Source organism: Myotis davidii, unplaced genomic scaffold (genome assembly GCF_000327345.1).
Source record: "Myotis davidii unplaced genomic scaffold, ASM32734v1 scaffold235, whole genome shotgun sequence".
Taxonomy (NCBI): domain Eukaryota; kingdom Metazoa; phylum Chordata; class Mammalia; order Chiroptera; family Vespertilionidae; genus Myotis; species Myotis davidii.
The window spans coordinates 4860197-4883517 of record NW_006287462.1 but is presented as its reverse complement, the minus strand read 5'-3'; the positions used below and the strand labels follow the sequence as shown (position 1 = coordinate 4883517).

The window sequence follows — 23321 nt, the reverse complement described above, 5'->3', positions numbered from 1 at the left end:
AAAAGATATACTTTGGGAAGAAGAAAGTGATTCCAGGAGGAAGGACTGACATTCTAAAAGGAATGATGAACAAAGACATTGGTGAACATGTAGATAAAGCTCATTAATGAAAATTAAACAAAATTAAAAATTTAGTTCCTTGGTCATACTAGCCACATTTCAAGGCCCAGGTGGCTAGTGTCTGCTATGTTCAACAACACCAATACAGAACATTTGGACAGCACTGCTATAGAGCAATGAAGGAAGATACACAAGATCATCTCTTGACTGTGAGGTGCCATTGTGTGTAAAAGCCACCATTATAGTAAAAAATTTTAAGGAAAATACTGCCCAATTTTTAAAAATGCCTTTTTTTTAAAAAGCCACATCTCAATATTACCTGTGTGAAAATGTGGAGACCTGTGCCTCTGTGAATGGCTGCTATATGGGGTTGGAGCATGAATGGTGTCCTCTTAAATTACAGCATTTATGACTGAATTTTGTGATTTAAATTCTGTTCTAAAAACTTTAATGCCTATGGTGTGTTATTAAGATGAGTAATCACATCCTCAGCATTGACAGTAGAAAAAGGAATTACCTTGCTGAAGATCACCAGATCCCAGTGCTAAGAAAATATGGGGCAGATAAGACTTGAGTAAAAATCCCAGGTCCTTGATTTAAGAGCTGTTAACGTCAGTCCAAGTTATTTGACTTCTTCATGACCCAAGTTTCCCCACTTAAAAATAGGCATAATAATAGTTCCTTCTTCAGGATGGGCATGCGGATTAATGTTAAGTACTTAGGAAAATAGTTAACCCTTTCTTACAATATAAATTATAATTTTTTTCGATACAGAAATAAAGTGAAACAGTGATTCCCAACCATGTTTTGTGTATCCGCATTATTTGGGGACAATTAAAAAAATAAAGATTACTGGATGCTACCTCAGACCTGGTATTTAGGGGACTTTGTATTTTTTGTGGGGACCCCAGGTTTGGGAACCCTTGCTTTGGAGTTGAGTAGCATTTTGGTCAGTTTTACCTAGATATTTACTTTTTTCTTTGTACTTTGAACATTGGCTCTTAGTATTTGTTGAGTATGTAAACTTCTAGGTTATTAATCCTGATCAGTGTATGGATCCGCACTCTATACCTTCCTTTATCTTTCTCACTTCATTTCCTTCCCTTCCATCCATAGTGAATTTTTAGACAGTTGAGCTATGTTCTGGAAGCCTAGTTCCCAGGCCTTTCTTTAAAAAAAAAAAGATTTTTTTTTAAAGAAACTTTTTAAGACAGACGTTTGGCATGTCAAAATGGAACTTTAGTTTCTAAAATAAATAGTTCAACTTTATTTTATCTTTAAAAAAATTGACTGCAGGAAATGTTTCTAAAATAGCTGATATTCCCCTTCTTAAAACTGGGGTTGTTATTGGATAGATTCCAGTATGTGTTCTTTTTGTTTGGGGGGTGGGGGACGGTGTCTGGGGAGTGTTCTACTCCGTTGCCACCACATACAATGGTAATCCCTCAAGCCTAACAGCAACTTTTATACGATGGCAGTTACTTGGTATATTGTAAAATGTGGCCTAAAGATTAAAATAACAAAATGTTTACTGTATTTAGATCAATTAGAATATGCCTTTTAACTTTTGTGTGTGGATATTTTGTTTTAAAACACCATTTTGTAGCAGAAGCAGCCTTGCTGTTTAAATCTATTTAGTTCATGTATTTTACATTTCATATGGGTGAGGAATGACTGAAATGTTAGCTCCTCTAGGCCAGAAATTTGTTCAGTGCTAAATCCCTAGCACCCAGAATAGTGCCTGATACATGGCGGTTGTTCAATAAAAGATGTGCTAAATGAGTGAGCTAACAATTAGACAACCCAAAGTAAAAACCACATCCGCCACTGCTCACTACCAGATATTTGTCTGGTATTGGGATTAGAGGTTGCCTTCATGTTCCCATAGCTCCCTGTGCCTCTTACAAATTACACTGCATCCCTTAATCTAGGTCCTTATGGTTGCATCCACAGCACTATGTCTGGCAGCACTGTAGTTTCTTAGGAATATTTGTTGATTGGCCCTAGCCGGTTTGGCTCAGTAGATAGAGCTTCTGCTGGTTCGATTCTGATCAAGGGCACGTATCTTGGTTGCAGGCTCCTCCAAGGGCCCGGGCCCTGATCAGGGCTCATGCAGGAGGCAACCAATCGATGCGTTTCTCTCACATTGATGTTTCTCTCTGTCTTTCCCTCTCTCTTCCACTCTCCCTAAAAATCAATGGAAAAATATCCTCAGGTGAGGATTAACAAAAAACAAAAACAAATATTTGACTGAATACATAGTGCCTTAAAATTTTCTGTACTGTTTTTATATTTGGTTTCATCATTTGACAATCCCATGAAGTTGGCTGGTAGTCTCATCCCAGTTTTACAAATGAGGGAACAAAGGTTAAAGAGAATAAGTTAATTGTCCCAGAAAGCCTTGAGTCATAAGTAGCAGAATTGGGACCATAACTTCTATATGTGCTAATTTCTTCATCCTTTGTTCTTTCTAGAACAGTCTTTAAAACATCAGTAAGCATAAATTTTCACTCTCGGCCCTCCAGCTGAAATTCTCTTTACTTGAGAGTATGATAGGGGAGCTTACTGTGTGAAACCTTTTCTGAATTGCCATAATGCCTTCATCATCAGCTACAAACTTTGTTGGGTGCTACTTTGGATTATTCATTAATAGATTCTTTTTGGCTCCCTGTGATGGGTACCTAGAATATATTCTTTTTGGATTAAAAAAAAAAAAGGAGACAAACAAGCCCTCATTATTTCATATAATTTATATATTCTCCCAAACATTTTAAAATGTAAACTTGTTGATACTGTGAATTTACGTTTTAAAAATCAAATTTTAAAAGTAGAGGAATGTTCTCCCAACATATTCTTGCCCGGATCTCCAGGTCATTTTGAGATAGAAATTTCAGAAGCCTTGAATTGGCTTGGCTGATATTCCTGGCATCAGGCACAAGAAGGAGAAACCTTCCCTGTGGCATTAGAATAGAATAAATAAGATGCTGGCCAAACATTTAAGGTTTTCACACAGCGGCAACATCTGGGCACACATTTTCCCAAAGGCATTCACTGAAGCTAAAACTAAACAACACACAGCCAAGTTTTAAGTAAGAAAGGATTTCAAAATCTGTGAATCCGATTTAATTATAGCGTTTGTGTACTAGTTTCTATTAAGAAAGAGAATTTGGTGACGTCAGTTAAGATTGGACCCAATTTGATCAGTAAGTGAGACTTCATTCTATTAGACTGTTAGATTTAAACGTACTGCCATTACCTTAGACTTTAAAGAGTTATTTGAACAATACTCACCACAAAGCTTTAATTTCATTGTGTAATAGCAACAAGAATCTAATTCCTTGTGCCCGCTGGCATTAGAACTGAGGCATCGATGGGAAATAAACTGACAATACGGTCTTTCCTTCTGCACCCAGCCATGGAAATATACAGGATGGGGCAACCGTAGGTTTACAGTTATTTGTATGAAAAATAATACAGTAATTAATAAATAATGATACAAGAATAAACTCTGGGTTTCACATACTCACAGCTGCAGACCTACTTTTGCCTCACCCTGTATGGTGGGGATGCAAGGAGCAGTTTTGGGTGGAAAAAACTCACTTTCTTTGCTGCTCCAATGCCTGTCTTCTCCGATGGGGTGGGATAGAGCCATTGTATTTGTTCTGGCTCTTACAAAGCGAGATCACATCATCCCTCGATGCGGCTTTTTTATTAGCAGCATCACAGTTCATGCCTTTGTTGTCCTGCTGCACAGTAACAAGGGTGGCGAGACGTGAGCTCAATAAAGGCCTTTCAGGGAGCGCTTCTGTCCTCTTCTCTCCCCTGTTTTTCCGGCGATTCACCTTTTGTGATACTCTTAGGTTTCTGATTAGTGTGGCCTGGACACTGTAGGTAGATGTGAAGAAAGAAGTGGAGGTGAGCAATATTTCAAATTAAGAATTTAGAAGAAAAGAGAAAAACCTGCTTACTCTCTACGTCACATCTGACATAAGATATGAAGCAGTTGGATTATTTTATTTTAGATCTTAGAGAGTCTGGTTTTCTTAATTTTTGAAACCATTAATGTCTCTCCCCCAAGACGTGGGTCACTTTGGAAGGGAGAGGCCTGGATGGCATACATCACTTATTTCCAACACTAGGGTGAACATGCATCCCACCTCTCTCTCAGATGGCTTGGTTGCAAGTGTCATCTTGTTGGAAATCTTTTGTCGTGCTCTGAGTGGTGGGAATGTGCTGTTGTCAACAGAGCAAGTGCCGGGAGCAGAGAGCTAGCTTTCCGTGTGACAGGCCTTGCAGGTCAGGACACCTGCTGCCCGAGCACACTGCACCCATTGTTTCTCCACCGAGCGTGCGCTGGGTCGTCTGTGTTAGCCTGCGGTTGACTCTTGCTTTTTTTTCCTGCACGCATTTCATTTCGGTGGAACACATTTCTGTCTTGTTCTTCTGGTTTTGCTGATACGGATTTAACATGTGCAGGTGGTTCATACAAACTGGTTTTGGAGAGTGCTGAGGCAGTGGGTGGTGGGAAGCGCGCTTGGTCCGTGCGGAGGCAGGCGATGTGGACTCTCATCCTTCTCAGGAAAGATGTTGGACCTTTCTGGGTGGCAGTGTCCTCAGTGGTCAACCCAAGGGTTGGGCTTCTCAGAGTCCTGGACTGCCGAGTCCCCAGGTGTTAAGTTCCACCATGGTGCCTGGTGTTTTCTGAGATGCGGAGTGTCAGAAATGGATGTGGGGTAGTTATTCACTGAGGGCCATGCGCCTGTGAAATTGTCAGCAACACGGGGAGGTGCTCTTATTGGATGCATTGGTCAGAGAGGGAAGTACGGGGGCCTTTTTGTTTCTTTGTGGCAAGTTTACAGAATAATAGATAAAAATGTCTTATTTCTGGGAAAGCACTGTTGTTAGCCCTAGAAGTGTTATTAGGCACTTGTTTGTTGAACTTTTAAATTAAGAATTACTGAGTCGAGTAACGAGGACTTGTTAATTCATTAGCCCTTATTGTTCAGGTAAGAAGAAGCCTTCAGATCAGGCTAATAGAGTATCACACCCCATTTCTGATTTGTACTCCCATAGCGTTTAATAAAAAAATCTTATTAAAAATATTCTAATAATTATAGAAAATTTGGAAAACACCAAGAAGGAAATACAAATATCTCCTAATCCCATTACCCAGGAATATCTATTGTTCAAACTGTGGTACCTTTACATTATATATACCCAGTTTTAGAACAGAATTGGGATAGAACCATAAATACATAATTTGGTATCTTTTATCTTGCTGTGTGTTTTTTTTAACTTATTTTTGGGACTTAGGTTTCAAATGAAGGTAGAGATTAATGTAATATTATGCTTGGCACACTTATGACAGGTTCTGTTTTGACTTACAGAAATAGAATTATGGACCCAGTATCTGAAAATAACATTTGTCCTGTTCCTTTTTGAATAGGCTTTCTATATTTAGCATGTATAGATGTTGTCATACTATTACTATCATTAACAAATGAAGACTTCCTGATCTATTAGTTCTTAATAGTTCACTAGTTGCTTTTATCAGATCCCCTAATTTTATATGTCTGCACCAGAATTGCTAGCTGCAGCATCAGTGAACGGACATTATTTTAACACTGTTTTTCTGGATGCCACGATTCTCCAAATTGAAGCATGGTAGCTAGCGTGGGCCTGGCCACAGGTTTGGCTTGAAGTAGGTTAGTTAAAAAAGATTTCCTTTTGCTCGAATATATTATATACTTGATAATATTTATGAACCACATGTTGAATATTGGTTTCACATATCATTTTCCTCTATTAGGAAATGAAAGGTGATTAGTTTCCCCTTTGGATTATTTTAGCCCATGAAATTTTCTGTGGCATCATTCATTTTGCATTGGAAATACAGTCTAAATCCTGGGCCACATTGGAATTTTTTCATGACCTTTCCCTTATGTGTCTTTTGGTGGCGCCCTTTGAAGTCCTGAAATGTTTTTATATTTAACTGAGATTAAATCTGGGTTTCATTTTACTTTTTTTAAAAAAAACATATTGAGCAAGTTAATTTTCTGTTCAAGTTCCTAAGGGGAATGATTCCAGCCTTCTGTGTCCCAAGAATTCGACTGAGCCCTGCCAGAACATTCCTGTGGTTTTCCACAGGGCAGAGCTGTATGCTCATGAAATTTTAGTTGTAGCTTGTGTTTTCTGTGGTTAATTAAAACAGCTGGCTTTTAAATTTTCCACAAACAGAGCACAATCGTTTAGCCAAACCTTTTCAATAATGATTAAATACTTTAATCCCCCCCTCACAATAGCCCAAGCTTGTCTCTAGGACACTTATAAGCTGTTGTCTCTGCTCATTAATGATTTTAAACATTTAGATGTTTGGGGTTATCTTGCCAAGTCCATAGGAGAGAGAGAGAGAAAAAAAAGAGGAAAGGAAGGAGGGAGGTAGGGAGGGAGGGAGGGGGAGAAGGAGGGAGAGAAAAAGAGAGAGAAAATGAATCTCCTTTCTTCTATTCTTCTAATGGCTTCTGGCCTTTGCCCCTCCAGGTTGGAGCTGTTGCGGGTGAGCTGCTGCGGTCCGTAGCCAAGCATGCTGGGGTCGGATCTGCCCAGCTGTGGAACAGAAACATTTGCTGGATGGAAAATCCATAAAAGAAAGCTGCTGTGAGAGCCTGAAACAGACCAGAACTTAAGCAGGATCAGGTTGGTGTAAGATAACAGAGGCTGGACAAAGTGGCTTGTGTCAGACATGGAAAATTTGTTTTGTTAATTTCATAAAGTGTTTTTGAGACGGCCCTGAATAATCATCCAGGTTATGTGAGAGCATCAGATAAGGGGCAGATGCTGTACCTCCATCTTCCTCTTCTAGAGGAGAGGGAGATCTCAAGCACAAATATGTGACAAGCCACTCACAACAACCCAGTGATCTTGGCTTTATTTTGGAGAGAAAGCAGTGACCCTGAGAAGCAGGACTGGCACTGGCCCTTTCAGAGACGTGCCCCCATTTGGGTTTTCACACTGTCAAGGGTGATTATGGGGCCTGCCATTTTAGGGGGTCACTTCTGCCTGTGCTCCTTCAGTTTGCTCAGCAAGTTTTTACTTTTATCTCCCCACAAAACAAAAGCTGGCAACATATTTGGTTTCAGCAGTGTGCTTTGGGCATTAAGATACTCATGTAGGACAAAGGAGAAGAAATGCCCTTAAAGTAACAACAATGTAAAGAAGGGCAAGACAGTGGCCACGAGAGTGACACTGCACAACACCCTCACTGTGGCAATGAGATGGGAAATAATTCACTGTGAGAAAGAGTATTGTGTTACAGGGACGGGCACTGCAAACCTTTTTTATCGGACGTTCAGTGGGAAACTCAGCATTAGACATAACGTGCAGCTAATACATACTCACTCGAAGGGAGCGAGTCAGCTGTCTTGAGAACCTGTGAAGTACTGAGCATCTGTTGACTTTGCCCACCCAGCATCCTTTCCTCCCCCAACAAATTACCCAGGTTTCCCTGGGCAGTCACCCTTGCTTTGTTCTTAGTCTGTGGAGTTAGAGGTGACCTCAGTGTCTCTGTTATGGGCATTTGACATAGCCTGGCTAGTCAGGGTCACCAGGATCAGTTTATGGAGGAGCCCCAGTATTTTCACTGAAACTATTGCAAAGACATTTTTCCTTTTTGTGGGTTTGTGAAGCCGGACCACTGGTTACTGTCTTTGCTACCACTTAGGGCAGTGATGGCGAACCTATGACACGCGAACTCATTTTTTGGTTGATTTTTCTTTGTTAAATGGAATTTAAATATATAAAATAAATATCAAAAATATAAGTCTTTGTTTTACTATGGATGCAAATATCAAAAAATTTCTATATGTGACACGGCACCAGAGTTAAGTTAGGGTTTTTCAAAATGCTGACACGCCGAGCTCAAAAGGTTCGCCATCACTGACTTAGGGAAAGCCTTCCTGAGAATGAGGTCAACACCGGAAATCAGAGCAGGGAGATGGAGGAAACAAGATGAGGAGGGAAGGGGGTCACACACACACACACACACTCGCACACACACACACACACACACACCATACAACACGCACAAAACATATACACACAACACACACTACACAATAATACACACACAACAAACACAAAAAACAAACACATACAACATACACAACACACACAACATACAAAAAACATACATGCACAACATACATACAACACACAAACAAAATTTATGGTCCCAGATTCTGCATCACCAAAAGCCAGCAAATCCATTTCCACTTTCCTGGCAGGTCATCTACTTAGTTTGAGTTAATGTCCATCACTTACATCTGCAAACATTTTGATGGGTAATGCCTTTTAGGAAGGGGTCTTAGCAGGAAATGATTGTGGCAGTCCCTGTACTCAGGGGCTCACAGAGAGAGGGTAGGCTAGCTCAGTATTTGGCTAGCTGACAGTGAAAAAGGTATCAGTTGAGGTAAGAATGAAGTTTTGTGGGAGTAGAAGAGATGGAATTATGAATTCTGCTGGGGAGTGGAGATGCTAGCAGAGAGAGCTATTATTTAACGAAGGAGAAATAGGATTTTTGTGTTCAGGAACATTTTAAAATATATACTTAATTCAATTACTTGCTTTTTGAATCTGAAAGAAAGGGAGGCTTTCCAGAGGCTATTGTTAAAATAAATTGCAGATAAGAAAGATAATTTCAGAGCTTGCTAGTATAGAATCTTGGTATTTACTGTAAACACAGTTGTTTCAGGGGCAGCCAAATGAGAGGTTATCAGAGAGCTGTCCCGAGTTTATTTTAACACCACAGGGTGACAGTTATTCTTCTTATAAAAACCTCAGCTGGCTTTCTGTTCCAGGCAGAATTTCAAGTGTGTCATGAATTTTAAAGATTTATTTTCTCTTCTTAATGTTAGATTTTATTTTTTTATTTTTTATATAATGGACATGGTTTGCTTTTTAAAATATCATAGACTTTATTTTGGGGAGGGCAGTTTTAATTTATAGAAAAATTGAGCGGGAAGTACGGAGTTCCAACCATCCCCTAAGTTTTTCCTATTATTAACATCTTGCATTAGTGTGGTGCTTTTGTTAAAATTGATGAGCCAAGATTGACAGATTATGATTAACTAAAGTCCATGGTCTACATGAGGTTCACTCTGTGTGTTGTACATTTTATGGGCTTTGATTAATACTTAATGATATATATCTACCATAACAGCATCACACACAATACTTTCACTGCCCTGAAAATCCCATGTTCTAACTATTCATTCATCCATCCCTTCCTCCCTCCCTTATAAGTTTTGGCAACTACTGATCTTTTTACTGGCTCCATAGTTTTGCCTTTTCCAGAATGTCATATGGAATCATACAGTATGTAGCCTTTCAGATTGTCTTCTTTGCAATATACATTTAAGATTCCTCCATGTCTTGACAGTTTTTTTTTTAATCCCGGTCTGAGGATATTTTTGCATTGATTTTTAGAGAGAGTGGAAGGGAGAGGGAGAGACAGAGAGAGAGAAACATGGATGTGAGAAAGACACATCAATTGGTTGCTTCCCTTGTATGCCCTGACCAGGGCCGGGGATCGAGCCTGCAACTGAGGTACGTGCCCTTGACCAGAATCAAACCCAGGACCCTTCAGTCCACAGGCCGATGCTCTACCCACTGAGCCAGACCAATCCATGTCCCTGGATCTATTTTGTTCATCAGTTTATTTTGTTTATTAGATTCCACAAATAAGTGAGATCATGTCTTTCTCTTATCTGTTACTTTTTGAAGGACATGTTGGCTACTTCCAAGTTTTGGCAGTTATGACCAAAACTGCTATAAACATTTGTGTGCAGGTTTTTGTGTGGACATAAGTTTTCAAATTATTTGGGTAAACACCAAGGAGCATGATTGCTGGATTGTATCCAAGAGTATGTTCAGTTTTGTAGGAAACTGCCAAACTGTTTTTCAAAGTGTTTGTACCATTTTGCATTTCCACCAGCAGTGAGTGAGTTTCTCCACATCCTCCCCAGCATTTGATGTTGTCAGTGTTTTGCATTTTACCCGTTCTAATGTGTGTATAGTGGTACCTCATCATTGTCCTCATTTGCAATCCTCTAGCGATGTATGATGTTGAGCATCTTTTCGTATGCTGTTTACCATCTGTGTACCTTCATTGGTGAGGTATCTTTTGCCCATTTTTTAAATTGGATTATTTTTTAATTGTTGGGTTTTAAGAGTTCTTTGTATTTGGATACCAGTCCCTTCTCAAAGATGTCTTTTGCAAATACTTTATTCCAGTTCTATGGCTTGTCTTTTCATTCTCTTGACAATGTCTTTCTCATAGAAGAAAATTTTAATTTTAATGAAGTCTAGCTTGTCAATTATTTCTTTCATGGATCGTTGGTTTTGTATCTGAAAAGCTATTGCCAACCCAAGGTCATCTAGGTTTTCTCCTGTGTTATCTTCTTGGAGTTTTATAGTTTTACATTTTACTTTTAGGTTTATTATATCTTTTGAATTAATATTTGTGAACAGTTTAAGGTGTTTGTATATATTTCTTTTCTTTTTTTTTTTTTTGTATGTGGAGGTCTAGTAATTTCAGTACCATTTATTGAAATTACTATCCTTTCTTCATTGAATGAATGGCCTTTGCTCCTTAGTCAAAGGTCAATTGACTGTATTTGTGTTGGTCTCTCTGTTCTGTTCCATTGATCTGTTTGTCTATTTTTTTGCCAATACCACTGTCTTGATTATAGTAACTTACAGTGAATCTTCAAGTCAGATAGTGTTAGTCCTCTGACCCTGTTCTTTTCCTTCAATATTGTATTGGCTGTTCTGGGCTTTTTGCCTCTCCATGTAAACTCGTGAATCAGTTTAACAACATCCACAAAAGAACTTGCTCTGAAATTGTGTTGGGAAGTAAAGTTGGGAAGAACTAGCACCTTGATAATATTGAGTCTTCCCATTCATGGAATAACTGTTTCTTTAGATCGTCTTTGATTATTTCATCAGAGTTTTGTAGTTTCCCTCATGTGGATCTTGTACATATTTTGTTAGATTTATATCAAGTATTTCATTTATTTTGGTGCTAATATAAATAATACTGTGTTTTTAATTTCAAATACCAGTTGTTTATTACTGGTATATAAGAATGCAAGTGACTTTTGTATAATTAACTTTGTATCCTGCAAACTTACTATAACTGCTTATTGGTCTCAGGGGTATTTTTGTTAATTCTTTGAGATTTTCTATATAAATAACCATATTATCTGCAAACAAAGACAGCTTTATTTTTTCCTCCCCAATTCGTATGCCTTTGATTTTCTTGTCTTATCTCACTAGCAAGGACTTCCAGTGTGATGTTCCATGGGAATGGTGAGAGGTGATGTCTGTTCCTTGATCTTGATCCTTAGTGGGAAGCATCTAGTTTCCCACCATCAGGTATAATGGGAGCTGTAAGGTTTTTGTAAATTTTTAAAATTAAGTTGAAGAAGTTCTCATATTCCTAGTTAACTGAGAGTTTTTGTCACAGTGGATGTTGGATGTTTAATCAGATGCTTTTTCTACACCTGTTGATATGATCATATGGTCTTTGTTTTTCAGCTTATTAGCATGATAGATTATATTAATTCATTTTTTAATGTTGCACCAACCTTTTGATAAGGATTATATTGAATCTCTAGATCAACTTGAGGAGTATTTTCATCTTAATCAATATTAAGAGTTCCAATCCATGAACATGGAGTGTGTTGTGTGTTTATATTGATTTAGTTCTTTAATTTCTTCCAACAGTGTTTTTTGTTTGCTTGTTTTTAGGGAACAAATTTTCTTATTACATTAATCCCTAAGTGTTTTTCTTTTTGATGCCTTTATGAATGGAATCATTTTAAAAATTTTATTTTCAGAATATTCATTGCTAGTGTATAGAAATAGAATTGAGTTTTGTATATTGATCCTGTTTTTTTATACCTTGTCGAACTTTTTTTTATCAGTATTGATAAACAGTTTTCTTTATTGTGTATGTGACTTCCTTAGGATTGTCTACATACCAGATTATATCACCTGTGACTAGAGATAGTTCTATTTCTTGCACAATCTGCTTGTTATCTTTATTTTTTACAGTGATGTGAAAACTTTACTGTCATATGAGAAATACAAAGTAATGTGCTTTGGAGTTTCTAATGAAATCATCCTATTATGTAGTTTTTTTTAGAAGGACAAAAGGCGGTAATTATGGAATTTATCCTCTCATAATTAAGCTAGTTATTCAATCAGTGAGCTTCTTAGCCACTCCTATCTTCTTTGGGGAAATGCCTATTAAAACCCTTTGCATATTTTTATTTTAGGTTATTTGTCTTATTGGATATATGTAGTTGCACATATTTTCTCCCAGTCTCTGGCTTGTTTTTTTTTTTTTTTTTGCTTTCTTAATGGTGTCTTTTGAAGCTCAAAAGTTTTTAATTGTAATCAAGTTCAATATATTATAGTTTCTTTAAAAGCTTAAGATTTTTGTTTCTAAAAATTCTTGGGCTAACCAAAGGTCACAAAGATTTTTCTCCATTGTTTCTTTCTAGCCTACATTTAGTTCCATGATCCATTTTGGATTAGGTTTTGTATATGGTGTGAAGGTCAGGTATACTTTTTATTTCCTTCTGTTCTTTTCTTTTTTGCATATGGATTTCCATTTGTCCCAACGCCATTTGATGAAAAGACTATCCTTACTTATTGACTTATTTGGTACCTTTGTAGAAGATTAATTGACCATAAATATAAGGGTTTATTTCTGGACTCTCAGTTCTGCTCTTTATGCTAGTAGCTCACTTTAGTTAGTTTTTTACGACGCAGTTTTTCAATGAAAAAAGTTTCTTCAAGAAATGGGCTTAAGTTGCAATATATTTCTCTTTTAAAAAAATAAACTATTATTGTATTTTTGCTACTTTTTCTCTTCCTTCCTGTTTGAGTAACTGTGTTAAAAGTACTCTAATGTCTGGTTATTTCCCTGTGGATAACTGTGGGAATCTGAAGTGGTAGAAGAGAATGTAAGTCAATCTACATGCATTTGCTAGATTATTACATCCATTATTTAAAGCAAAAGTAATTCTTTTCTGATTTCACTTTTATGTTTATTCCCCCAAACAGAGTAAGCAAACAAACAAAACAGAAACAAATTCATAGATACAGAGAACAAACTGATGCTTGCCAGATGGGAGGGGGATGGGGGCGGGTAGGTGAAGGGATTAAGAAATATAAATTGACAGTCACAATGTGGTCATGGGATGTAAAGTACAATATTAGGAATATAGTCCATATTGTAATAACTATGTATAGTGCCAGGTGGGTTTAAGACTTATCTGGGTGATCACTTCGTAAGATATATAAATGTCTAACCACTATGCTATACACTTGAAACTAATATATAATATCCAATGTCAACTGTAATTATTTTTATAAAAATATTTTTTATTGATATTTTACAGAGAGGAAGGGAGAGGGATAGAGAGTTAGAAACATCGATCAGCTGCCTCCTGCATACCCCCTACTGGGGATGTGCCCGCAACCAAGGTACATGCCCTTGACCGGAATTGAACCTGGGACCTTTCAGTTCGCAGGCTGAGGCTCTATCCACTGAGCCAAACCGGTTAGGGCTGTAATTGAAAATTTTTTTTTAAATTCGTTTTCTCATAAAAGTGCTAAGCATTTTTATGCCATTATCCATTTGAATAAAGCAGATTAAATTTAAAAATTTTATTACCTTAACCATTGCCAATAATACTGATAAGGACTTATAAGTCTGGTATATTATTTCAAGAATATCAGGAATTTTCACTAATGGTTATATGAGTTGAGACTTTTATACAGAAAAAGCTACATTTCACAAAACTATTCTTTTACTAAGTGGAAAATATTAATTAAAATGCCTTAGGTTTGGGGAATATAGTGTGGTTTTATGTTTTATGAAAATTGGGTAGTTTTCATAATATAATTAAAATGCTAGCTGTATTTTTATATTTAGCTTTGCTATATTTTTCTTTGTATTAGTATGGTTCTTAATAGACTACTGTGTTGATATGAATATAATTATATGGGAAATGTGAAGACTAAATTTATATCTCTTCTTTACTTATAACTCTATAAAAATGATGAATGCATTAAGATTGAAAAGGAGTAAGAAAAGTCATTGCTTTATTGCAGCAATTTTAAATTGGTGTGTTGCAAAAAGCACACTGGTGTGATGCAAGAATTTTCAAAACATGCAATACCTATGTAGTGACTAGTCAGGATCATGGACCTTATTTCCCTTAGATTGTGAAATTAAAAAAAATTGACCACAGCCAACACAACAATAGCCATTTGGTATGAATGAATCAACATTATATCATTTTTTTTGTCAGATTGGCAAAAAATAGAACATATTTTTTTAATGTGACGCAGAATTTTAGTAATTATTTTATGTGTGCCATGAGATGAAAAAGGTTGAAAATCGCTGCTTTATTGAGATGTTTGGACTCTAGTTGGCCATTTTCTTTTATTTTGTGTTCTAGTAAAGTTATAATTTTGTTTGGGGACTAACTTATTTTTAATGTGAAAATACATAAATTTGGTGTTGAATGAAATTCAGAGACACTTCCCTGCTCCTCATATAGGTAAAAGCTGATTTCTTCCATTGGGCTTTTAATGAAAATCACAGAATCAGATTTAAAATATGTGTTTCTGCAGATCTGTTAGTAGGTCAAGCCATGCCTCCCAGCTCTCTGAGGGCTCAGTTCTCCAGAATGGCTTCCCTGCTTCTCCTCTTTCATTGTAATCTTCTCATTTCAACGTGGGCAGAGCAGCTAGATGGGAACTGACATGTTTGTTACCTGGCCCCAATGCGTTTCTTGGCAGTCCTTGGCTGATTTATCAGTTCTTGGCTGATGGTATCACTTCATAAAAATGCATCTATGGAGAGCAGTGTGGAGTTATTCTTTTTTTATTCTTCATTTAAAAGAAAAAAGCCATAGATAAGCTTTCATTTATATCTCTAGGATCCTGGAAGTGGGTATCACGAATCTTTTAACCCAGTCACTCCTACAGTTCTTTTCTTCCCCTTTGGTGCCCTTTCAGAAATCTCTGTGACCTATGCTCAGAATGATGAATGACCCTATGAGGAATGTAGTATAATGTTCTGGGAGAATTTGGTCTTGTTGTTTTTCTTAGGAAGCTGAAACAGAATACGGGTGACGGTAACTTTTTAACTGCCCTTTACTTTGAGTCGAGTGTTGTGCTGACTGAAATCAGGGGTTCAGAATGATTGAGCCGGGGAAGTTTGAGTTGTGGTACAATTATATTTGTGAAGGCTCCAGCCTGTTAATAATTATTTGGTTGCAGATGAAGAAAAATCACATCAACGTAGTCACATTCTGGGAGCCAATGCAAGATGAATAAAGAGGGTTTCTGTAACGTGCTTCCATGAGAAGAAACCGTTTTTGTGTAAATCTGTAATAAGGGTGTTTGTGATAAATACTAGTGCACCGGTGGGGTCCCTTGCCTGGTCTGTGGGGATCTGGCTGAAACCCACTCTCCAACATCCCCTGAGGGGTCCTGGGTTGCGAGAGGGTGGTTCTCAGTTGAGGCACTTCAGAATCGGGCTCCCTTTTCTCTGGTTCCGGGTGCATCACCCGAGAACTGCAGCTTCCAGGTCACCTCAGTTCTGCAGCTCCTGCGTTGAGCGTCTGCCCCCTTGTGGTCAGTGCGCATCATAGCTACCGGTTGGAGCATCTGCCCTCTGGTGGTCAGTGCGTGTCATAGCTAGCAGTCGGGTGGTCAAACGGTTGACGGTCGCTTAGGCTTTTATATATAGAAATATTAATAGAGTTCAGAATCTTACGTGTTTTGATTATTTTTGATTGTCTTTATATCTTTATGTTAAATAACCTGTGAAGTATTAGGTTTCATTTAAAAGCCTTCAAAGATACTGCACTCGAATGACATATAGTCAGTTATCATTTATTTTAATGTAGCTATTGATATAAAAACAGGTGATAGTTTCTCAGTTGCATAGTGACCTATAATGAACAAAACATTTAATTTGATTATATTTCACAAATAAGATCTGTCTTTATGACATGACTGTTCAGAATTTCTGAGGTTTCCAAATTGATTATTATCTGCTCAAAAAAGGATTGATCATCAGCTTCACTTATTCACAAAAATAGTCTATTGGATGTTTTTACATAGACAGTGTCCAAGCCCAGTAATTTATTTAAAACATGAATGTCAGCCTCCGTCTAGCTTGTGTTAGGAAATTTCTCAATGCAGTATGCTAGTGCACCCTTTTTAGGAATTAAAGAAAAACAGTTTTTCTTGCAGTCATCGTGCAAAGCTCTTTTAGGACAGATGTTAGCATCTTAGTAACTATTCTGTGCTTGGTTTCACAAGGGTGATTTTCTTGAAGACTTAAGGTTGCAGATAGTTTGTTCATGCTGTGGCTATTATCGAATTAAAGCGTGACAGTGCCCAGGAAAGTAAGAGGGTAATTAATGACTTTACCAAAGACTTATCACAGAAATAAAAAAATCTGGAATTCCAACCATGACTTTTGGCCCTCGAGGATTCTAAAATTGGACTCAAAATGACCACTGATCTCGAGCAGGCATTTATTTATGAGTGATAAGAGATGTTGGATACATTTTACTTAGTTCAGTGCAAGTCCATTAAATCCCAAGTTAACTTGTTAATGGTATCCTCTATGGAAGTCTAGTTCGGTAGTCACTAGAGGGAGTAAAATGTAATATCCTGGGGAGAGACAGCCAGAATACAAGCTCTTTTGGGAGAGCCCCGGTTTTATTGAGCATGTCCCCTGTGTTAAGTACTTAAGCACTTTCTCAGTCTTTGAAGGGGGTGGGTTCGGGGGAAGGAAATTAATTTGATCTTCACATCAATCCTATGAGAGAGAGAGAGTATTACCCTGTTTTAAAGATAAAGAAGCTGAGGATTGGCAAGACCAAATGATTTTATTGAAGTCTCACATCGACTAATTTAGATTTGAACCTGAACTTTTCCCCAAAACATTATATGCCAGTATAAATAAAAGCAATGCCTATGAAGCGGTTGACCTGTAGAAAACTTTGTTTCTCTCTCTCTCTCTCTCTCTCTCTCTCTCTCTCATATATATATCTGTCTTTACAGTACAAAGTGTTAAAATGTCAAACAAAAATAAATGTTTCGCTCTCTCTCTCTCTCTCTCTCTCTCTCTCTCTATATATATATATATATCTTTTATTCTTCTAATAACTTAATGAGACAATAAAGGTCCAAAGTAATAGATGAATGGAACGCTTTGGAATTTTCAAGGAGAGAGTGCAATGTGAATGTAGATTAATCTGGAGAGGGGGCATTTTATTTTTTTGATAAGCAAGTAGGAGGTTGGAGGCTGTCAGTGAATGGAGGATTTTAAGCCTCTTACCTGAGGAAAACACCTAATCAGACCCTCAGAGGTGGAAATAAAAATGCAGGGCATGTTTGGGAATCTGTCCCAAGGTTTTTTGTTTTTTTGGGTTTTTAAAAATTTATCTTTATTCTTGGAAGTATTACAGATGCCCCCTTTGTTTTTATTTGTTTATTTGTTTTCCCCTATCGATCCCCTTCACCCTGTACCCGCCCCTCCCAGGCCTTGACCACTCTATTTTCTGTGTCCATGGGTTATGCATATATGTATACAAGTTCCCTGGTTAATCACTCCCCTCCCAAGCCCCGCCCCCCTCTCTGAAATTCATCTGTCCCAGGTTTTGCACCCAAAGTGTGTCGCCCAGTCTTGCCTCTGTCTGCTTGCTGGCTGTGTTATCCAGAGCCATCTGGTTGCTGGGGGATGCAGACTCTCCTAAGCAGCTACTCGGAGAAGGAAGGAAGAAGCTCATTCCTTCTGGACGTTCCTGACTGCATCCCCACTCTGCATTCCTTGTTTGGGTCTTTGAGCTTTTTCCACACTGACCGCCTTGGCAGGCTCCCGAGGATTTGACAATGGGGAGAGTCCAAGCTGTTCAACTCTCTGATGGCATGTGACTCCCGTCTACCTACTGCTTTCCTACTACAGGCAGTCCTCGGGTTACTTCGGTTGCGTCGGACTTGACATACGTCGTTTCTTGGTTATGTCACCATCTCCCATTTATTTATATAAAAAAAAAAGTTCCGTCATTTTGACATACGTACATATGTGCTTTACGTTTTTTATTTTTTATTTACCACAAGTAAAGGTCAGGAATTGTTATCTTTCTTTTAATTTTTTTTTTTTACTGTTTCACTTCATTACTGCTGTGTATGTGCTCCATGAGAGTGACGTAGGTGCTTTTGTAGGTGGGTTCTGACTCACAGCAAAAATTGTGTTATGTCACATCGCGCTGTAGGAACGGATCTCTGACCTAACCCGAGGACCTACTGTATTTTCAACTGCTTATGTTCTTAGTTAAGTACTGCTGTGATCTAAATGAATGTGTCCCCCAAAATTCATATGTCGGAATCCTAACTCTCAAAGATGATATAAAGAAGTGGTGACTGGGAGGTGCTTCAGTCATAAGGGTAGAGCCTTCATGAATGGGATCAGTGCCTTATACAAGAGCCTCCAGAGAGACCCCAGCCCCTTCTGCCAGGTGAGTGCACAGGAAAAAGGTCAGCTATGGAGCAGGAAAAGGGGCCTCACCAGAAGGTGACCATGCTGGCACCTCAGTCTTGGATTTCCAGCTTCCAGAACTGTGAGCAATAAATTTCTGTTGTTCAGAAGCCACCCAGCCTGTGGTATTGTGTCATAGTGGCTAAATGAACTACCAAAGGTAAGTACCCAGCCTTTGGGTACTTACCTTTGGTAGTTCCCCCCTCTCCCCCACCATCTTTTCCTGCAGTTGTGTCTTAGACAAAGAATGTATAAACAAGGAAAAGGTCAGCTGCACAGAACCCTTACCAGAGCTGTGATTGCCACCCTCCAGCTTTGCTCTACGATGTTGCTGGTTCGTTCATAGAGTCTGTGTTGTCTGGAAGAGCTTGCCATGGTCTTAGATGGGTTGGTTGTCTGGCCTGCTGTGCTGTAGCTTGAGACAAAGCAGGTCATTTGTGATACAACACATGTAGAAAAGGGACTGCCGTCTGTAATTATTTGTCTTCTAAAATAGACACCATTGGAGAGCAATTTGGCAATATATTTCAAAACTTAAATCATAGCCCTAGCTGGTTTGGCTCACTGGATGGAGCGTTGGCCTAGGGACTGAAGAGTCCCAGGTTCGATTCTGGTCAGGGACATGTACCTTGGTTGCGGGCACAGCCCCAGGGTGGGGGGGTGTGCAGGAGGCAGCTGATCGATGTTTCTCTCTCATTGATGTTTCTCTCTCATCGATGTTTCTCTCTCTTATCCCTCTCCCTTCCTCTCTGTGGAAAATCAATAAAATATATTTTTTAAAAAAACTTAAATCATAAATAGGTTCATTTAAAACCAGCAATTTCATAAATAGGTTCACTTAAAACCATGCCAAGATAGTTTACAAATTATATTATAGCATCTTTGTAAAGAATGAAGTAGCTCTGTGTGTGTGTTGACTTGGAATTGTTATACACACACATACACTTATATATGTATGTGCATGTATCTATATAAAATGAAAAATGTTTTGTAGACCCATATGAATACCATTTCCTTTTGTATAATTGAAAAAAAAAGCTAGTATATACATATTTTTTCCTAAAAAGACTTGAACTTTTATATATTGAAAAACTTTTCTTCTTTTTCTTTTCTGTATGATTTGAGTTTTCTAGCTATGGTCATGTATGTATTTTCTTTCCTTTTAGAAAAGAATCAGGAGCTAGCCAGGTATTACGATCATGGGTCATTTTGCTTCATTATGTTTTAATATAGTTTCTAAAACCCTAGTAAATATTTTTAAAAACTGTAATTTTTAAAAAACTGTGTTTATTGGTTAGTCTTTCTTATCCTCTTGGCATGCAGAGGAAGTAGGTAATTTTTGTAGGAAAAGTGGTAAAGTATGTTCCTTTGAAAGCGTATTAGTTAAAACGTTGAGTTGAGAGAGAAAGGAAAAAAGACAGATGTTTACCAAATGTGATTTGAAGGACAAAGAATCCCATCTTGCTGAAGTGTGTCTGAAAGTGTACCTTTATGCTCAGTTTGTTTGCTTTAAATATGAGCTTTGGTCTGAACTGTATTTGCTTTTCAGGCTGTAAGCCTGGGGGTAGCCTTGAAAGTCTCCACAATCTTATTGCTAATCAGGAAGGCTGTTTGCTAAGAAAGGCCTGCCTGTTTGGACTAGAAGTAATGCCTGATGCACAGATAAAGGCAGTGTGCCTTTTAAATATCTTCTGATTCCTCTGTCCAGATTTTACTTTCCTCTTAATTAAAACGCCTAGATGCAGGTCATAGGTCAAAGGAGATGCCTGCCCTAAACTCTTCCATTAGCAATAACTACTTAACTCTGCAACTCTTGATGGGCTTGTCTGGAAACTGTTGTAGTCATTTCTCTGTGGTGTGATTTACCTCCGTAGTCTTAGTTTGAACCTTGAAATTTAATAATCCTATATAATACAAGGCTACTATGTAAATTGTACCCTCGGTAGTTCGACCGGGAATTCAACCTCTCACTATGATGTGTGCTGACCACCAGGGGGTGGCGCGGAATGAAGGAAGGCCCTGGTAGGCAGAGCCGGGGGAAGGAAGGCCCCCAATCGGCCCTGATTGCCAGCCAGGCCTAGGAACCCTACCTGTGCATGAATTTCGTGCACTGGGCCTCTAGTAAATAAGAAAATGATGACAGTTTTTCTTTTGAATGTAGGCAATGGTGGTCTGGAGTATAAACTCATTGTGGCATTCCTTACCTATACACATTTCAATCCATTATAATTAATGTTTCATTTAAAAAATAAAGCCATATCATTTTTTCTAATTTTAAAAAAATTTTAAATAATTTTTTTCTTAAAATGGTTTGATTGATGGATAGACCATCAGAATTAGTAATATTTATTTTTTCTTGTCTTCCTTTTTATCTTTACAGCTTATGTACTAATATCCAACCTTACACTTAGTCATGGCAGAAATTATACCCTCCCACCCCCATACTTGGAAGGTATTTGAACCATAGTGTAGGAATTGTAATCTCTTAGGAAGATTAAGATTTCATTGTCCAAAATACACATATGTGTATATGTTTGTATGTGTATGTAATTGATTATTTATGTTTATAATACAGAAAAGACTGAAACACTACCACTGTCACTAGGTATCATGCGTGACAAGAACTGAGGAGACAGGCGGGGAGGGCTTCGAAGCAGGTCTGTGCTCCAACCCACTGTGAGCAGATGATGTGTGGTGGGAGTGCCATTCTGACCACCACCCTGCGGTGGTTTATAGAAGAAGATAGAAGAAAATTGATGGAGAGGAGAACTAGTTGTAGCCATTCACAGAAACGAAGGAATGACGAGAAGGGTCTGGGCTGGGGCTTATCACTATCAATGAAAAGGAAGAAATCTAGACATGTTTCCAAGGTCCAGTCTGTCAGAAAACCTAATGGGCTTGACCTTGAGAACGTATCTGTTGTTGCCACCTTGACCCGAGCCAAGGTGTTCTGTTCTGTCTCACCTGGACTATTCCAAGCACCTCCTAGCACAGGGGTGGGCAAACTTTTTGACTCAAGGGCCACAATGGGTTCTTAAACTGGACCGGAGGGCCGGAACAAAAGCATGGATGGAGTGTTTGTGTGAACTAATATAAATTCAAAGTAAACATCATTACATAAAAGGGTACAGTCTTTTTTTTCAATAGTTTTATTTATTTTAAGGCCCACAGGCCGTAGTTTGCCCATGGCTGTCCTAGCAGCTTCCCTGAATTCTCTCCCACACTCTATTCTCACGGGAGAGGCTCTGTACAGTCTTGGTACTCTTCTGCTCAAAGCTTGCAAAGACTCCTCTGTCCTCACGATAAAAGATGAAGTCCCTGTGATTGCCCGAAAGCCTTCGTACGATGTCCCCCTTGCCTCACTGCCCGCATCTCCTCATGTTCTCCCCCAGCTAACTCCATGCCACCTGCCCTGGCCTTTGAACACACTGAGCTTATTTCTGCCTCAGGGACTTCACATTTGTTCTTTCTTCCTCCTGGATGCTGTTCCCTTCCCCAGATACCCACAGGGCTAACCTCTTCTCTTCTTTAATCTTTGATCAGATGTTACCCTCTCTGTGAAACCTGCCCTACCTACCTGAATGACATACTGACAACTGCAGACCTTCCTACACTCATCCTCCCCAAATCCTTATCCTTCTTTATTTTTTCCTATAGAGCGTATCCCTTTATAACACACTACATATCCTACTTATGTTTTAAGTTACTACCTCTCACTCCTCACTATAATACAAATTCCAATAGGCAAGGATACGTGTGTGTGTGTGTGTGTGTGTGTGTGTGTGTGTGGGTGTGTGTTCAGATTTCCATATGTCCCCATAGTGCCAGTGGAGGTTGGGTGCGTGATAAGAAGTTGTTGCATGAATGAATTAGTAGCTTTCAAGAAGCACTCAGTGTATATTACAAGTAAGCCACTGAGAATAAAAAGAAAAAAGAAAGAAAGAAAAAGAAGAACAGGAGCCCTGCCCTCAGAGCACATGTTTTTTTTGGGGGGTGGAGGGTGGGGGGTCGGGGGAGGACAGCCAGAAAACAAAGTGTAATGATTAAGACAGTGTGTCTAAAGTTCTGTGCAAACCAAGCAAAGGGGCAAGTGATTCTTCCTTCCTACATCAGGCTTGGGCTGTGGATTTGGGCTTTCGGAGGCCCACAGGTGGGGGAGAGGGGATGACGTTTCAGGGAGAGGAAGCCGTGTGAATGAGCTTATGGAGGCAGGGGTGTGCATGGGGGAATTCAAGGACAAATGGGTGTGTGTGTGTGAGCCAGGAGGGTGTGGATCAGCGGTTCTCAACCTGTGGGTCGCGACCCCTTTGATGGTCAAATGACCCTTTCACAGGGGTCGCCTAAGACCATCCTGAATATCAGATATCTACATTATGATTCATAACAGTAGCAACATTACAGTTATGAAGTAGCAACGAAAATAATTTTATGGTTGGGTCACAACATGAGGAACTGTATTTAAAGGGCCAGAAGGTTGAGAACCCCTGGTGTGGATGGTGGGGAATGACGAAAGACAGACTAGCAATGGGAAGTGGGGCCAGAATGAGAGGGGCCAAGAATGTTACGAGCAGGAGTGCTGCCTTCCCATATTTCTTGAGCTCCTACTGTGTGTCAGGTACTGTGC

At 38.7% G+C, this 23321-nt stretch overlaps 1 protein-coding gene across 13 annotated transcripts in view; it reads left to right on the top strand.

Moving 5' to 3' along the window:
- Positions 1-6572: 6572 nt before the first annotated feature.
- The window catches only part of APBB2 (amyloid beta precursor protein binding family B member 2), a 263046-nt gene continuing 246297 nt past the window's right edge, over positions 6573-23321 (top strand). For 6 of the 13 annotated variants that reach the window (XM_015561036.1, XM_006759324.2, XM_015561037.1 and 3 more), the window contains exon 1: positions 6576-6756. The gene's annotated coding sequence lies outside the window, so the exon portion shown is untranslated. Of the gene's footprint in view, positions 6757-23321 lie in introns of all 13 variants that reach the window. The other 7 variants (XM_006759320.2, XM_006759325.2, XM_015561039.1 and 4 more) reach the window with 3 other exon arrangements.